Source organism: Diospyros lotus, chromosome 12 (assembly GCF_014633365.1).
Source record: "Diospyros lotus cultivar Yz01 chromosome 12, ASM1463336v1, whole genome shotgun sequence".
In the NCBI taxonomy this organism is placed as follows: Eukaryota; Viridiplantae; Streptophyta; class Magnoliopsida; order Ericales; family Ebenaceae; genus Diospyros; species Diospyros lotus.
Genome location: NC_068349.1, coordinates 23,477,521 through 23,481,301, shown reverse-complemented (window position 1 = coordinate 23,481,301; position 3,781 = coordinate 23,477,521). Strand labels below are relative to the sequence as shown.

Here is a 3,781-nt window from a genome sequence, read left to right as displayed (position 1 = left end):
GTTCATGGCAGGTTTGTGTGAATTTGCATGGTTTCATTTTCTGTTAAATGCTTAAGAGAGCAGAATGTTATAGCCGGTTGGTATAACATCTAGGAAATGAATATTATGTGCTTGAACGGTTGTTCTTGCATAGGTTCGGATAGGTTGAATAGAGAGTGAATGGCTGCATTTTGTTTACAAGAGATTTCTGTATTCATTTTGTTGTTCCAATCAGTCTAATCCTTGGACGGTTGTTGGGGATGCTTTGAGTTTGTTATCCGGACATCAAAACATCTAGCAAGCCAAGGTATATAGGTTGGACGAGGAAAATTTCGCATAGGAGACAAATACACAGCCGGTTGCATATCTTTTACTGATTTTTCATCCATCTTTATCTTTCTGTTTTGCCAATTAGTTTTTTGTCAAAAACCCCCCCTAAACAAACCGTTGGTTATGTTGGTTCTCCTTTGTTGGTAGAAGAAAGTGAGGCTCCTTGTGAGAGATGACCTAGGGTGCACTTTGCTGCAAACTAGAGAAGAGATGCAAACATAGATCTCTAATTCTGGAGTGGTTCGATAGCCGGCCACACTACCTTCCACTTGGGAAATGTTAGCATCAAAATCAAACTCATGCCTATGCAAAAATTCAGCAATCTCTAAGCATGCAGCACATTGACTCTCTCCATCACTATAATTAGTGCAAATAATCGTATCTGGGAACTCATGCACAGTGGGGAGTTTATCAATTAAATCAGAAGACTCAGAACATGCTTCATTCACTAATAGGTCAACTCTATTTACTTGAAAAGTGGAATGATCCTCAGCAGGGAATTTCATGGCATCAAGTATCTTGAAGTTAATTGTGTTACCAGCAAATTCCATGGAAAGTGTACCCTCATGCACATTGATAATAGTTCTAGCATTTTTTAAGAATGGTCTCCCTAGTATCAAGGGTGCATGCTCAAGTGTGCTGTCATCTTCCATATTCAAAACATAAAAATCGGCTGGAAAGATTAAATCCTTAACCTTAACCAGCACATCTTCTAGGACTCCAGTGGGGTGTGCAGTACTTCTATTGGCCAGCTGGACAACCACTCCTATTGGCTTCAAAGGACCACACTGCAATGAAGCATAGATAGAGTTAGGCATAACATTAATGGATGCACCTAAATCTAGTAAAGCATTGCTAAATTGCATGTCTCCTATAGTACAAGGAATGGAAAACGTCCCTGGATCTTTACACTTTGCTGGCATGGCAGGTTGGATAAGGGCAGAGACATTTCTCCCAAGGTTGATCTTCTCATTCCCCTTAAGATTCCTCTTGTGAGTACACAAATCTTTGAGAAATTTTGCATACTTGGGGATCTGTCTGATGGCTTCAAGGAGGGGTATGTTGACTTCCACTTTCTGGAATGTCTCCAGAATCTCTCTATCTAATTCGGCCTCTGCTTTTTTCTTGTTTTGTGTTGCTCGATGTGGGAATGGCAGGGGTTGGTTGTTGGAAGACTCTTCTTGTTCTTGATAGCTGGAGTTTGGCTGCTTGGCTTCTTGGATTGAGGAGGGTTGCTGCTCTTTGCTACCCTCTACATGTTGCTTCATGTTTGATGATGGTGGAGGGGTTGGGATGATTACTTCTTTCCTGCTTCGAAGCATGATGGCACTAACATTACCCCTTGGATTGGCAACTGGTTGTGAAGGAAGCTGCCCCGAACCTTGACTCCTTAGCTCATTGATGTTTGTGTCTAGCTGGCCTATTTGGGTCTCCAAATTCTGAATAGTAGTCTCTGTTCTCTGTTGGAATTGGAGTGTGTTGGCTGCTAGTTGCTTGACAAGATCATCCAAGCTAGGTTCTGACTTGGGCAATGGTGGTGATTGTTGCATGGCTGGGTTCGGCCTTGGTGGGGCATGGTTGCTGGAACTTGGAGGATGGAACCTCTGCTGAAATGGTTGATTCTGGTATGGCTGCTGCTGCACATGTTGATTGGAAGGGTCGCCATATCTGAGGTTCGGATGGTCTCTCCAACCTGGATTGTAGGTGGGGGAAAATGAATCATATCTGTTTGGAGGTTGTGGTTGGCTGTGCTGCTGGTGTTGGAATGGTCTACCAGGAAAAATTCCTGCACAGATCTCATTATTTTCTTGCAACTTTGGGCATTGGTCTGTTGTATGGGATGGCAAGGAGCAAATGCCACAAAGCTACTGCTGGGGTTGCTTTCTCTCTAATGCCAACTGCCTGACCATGGAAGCTAATTCCTCAAGCTTGTTTTCTATCCTCTGCTGGTCCATAGTGGTAGCCACACTGACTTCATTGATGGCTTTTGTAGGAGTGTTAATTCTGGTGCCAAACTACTGGACATTTTGTGCCATCTTTGATATCAGCTCTTGTGCAGCTGCTGGGGTCTTCTCTGCCAAGGCTCCTCCACTTGCAGCATCTACCAAGTACCTGTCCATGGGGATTAGACCTTCATAGAAATATTGAACTAGGAGTTGGTCACTTATCTGATGGTGAGGATAGTTGGAACACAATTTCTTAAACTGCTCCTAGTATTCATGCAATGTTTCTCCACCTTGCTGTCGGATGCCACAAATCTCCTTCCTTATGGCTGCTATTCTGGAGGCTGGGAAAAATTTTTCCAGGAAGATTCGTTTCAATCCATCGCAGCTGGTAATGGCAGCTGGTGGCAGGTAGTAGAGCCAATCCTTGGAGGATCCATCAAGTGAGAATGGGAAGGCTCTCAGCTTGATTTTCTCTTCATCTACTCCTTGTGGCCGCATGGTTGAGCAAACAACATGAAAATCTTTCAGATGCTTGTGTGGATCCTCTCCTGCAAGACCATGAAACTTGGGCAACAAATGGATCAGTCTAGATTTGAGTTCAAAGTTAGCATCCAACTGTGGGTATTGAATACATAGGGGCTGATAATGCACATCAGGTGCAGCCAGCTCTCTAATGGATCTACCATCCAAATGACCATGATTTACATTATTTCCATGATTTCCATTATTGCCATTACCATTATTTCCATTACCATTATTTCCATTACCATTACCATTATCTGCCATATTGATGAATTCTGGAATAGGTTCGGATGAAGTATTAGAAACACTGTTAGGGTCAATCCTATCCCGAGACTTAAGCTCTCTAGCTTGCCTTCTAAGAGTGTTCTCTAATTCAAGATCCAAATCAAGTAATTTTTCCTTAGAGGACCTGGTCATGCACTAGAGATTAGCACAAAAACAGCACACAAAATAGCCTATGCATACCAAGAACTCAAAAACATAAAAACACAGAAACACAAAAACACAAAACGTGTCAAACAAGAAGCCCTTAGATGATTTTTTTATGCAATTTTTCACAAAATTTCAACACAAAAACATTGAGGGACCTAAAGACACTAAAAACCACACAAAATTAGCCATTGAGAAACACAAAATGGCCCAAAAAGTGGTCTAAACGTTGGAATTTGGCCAAAAAATGCTCTCCTCACTAAAATTAGTGGCTCTTGATCCTCACACCCCCATTTCTTTGGAAACCAAAAATCAGCTCAATCGAAGCAAGTACAAGGCTGTGAACAGTAACCGGGAAAACTGATTTTTCCCTCAAACCGGCTCCTATTTTGCCTCAGAAACCACTCTATATGCAAGAAAACATCAAGGGGGCATATGGACTTGAAAGAATATCAAGTAGGGATGAGAAAGCAAGAGGATAGAACCGGTATCTTGATCTCAATCCTTAAATCTTGCTATCTGTCATGGAGGTGGTCAAAAACGCTGGCAAATGGAAGGCTGCTGTGGTTGATCTT

At 42.3% G+C, this 3,781-nt stretch overlaps 1 non-coding gene across 1 annotated transcript; it reads left to right on the top strand.

The window, feature by feature from the left end:
- The first annotated feature begins 2,475 nt into the window (after window positions 1–2,475).
- On the top strand, window positions 2,476–2,582 carry LOC127787761 (small nucleolar RNA R71). Its single transcript, XR_008020225.1, has one exon. It is a non-coding gene; the product is annotated as a small nucleolar RNA R71 (small nucleolar RNA).
- Window positions 2,583–3,781: the final 1,199 nt, after the last annotated feature.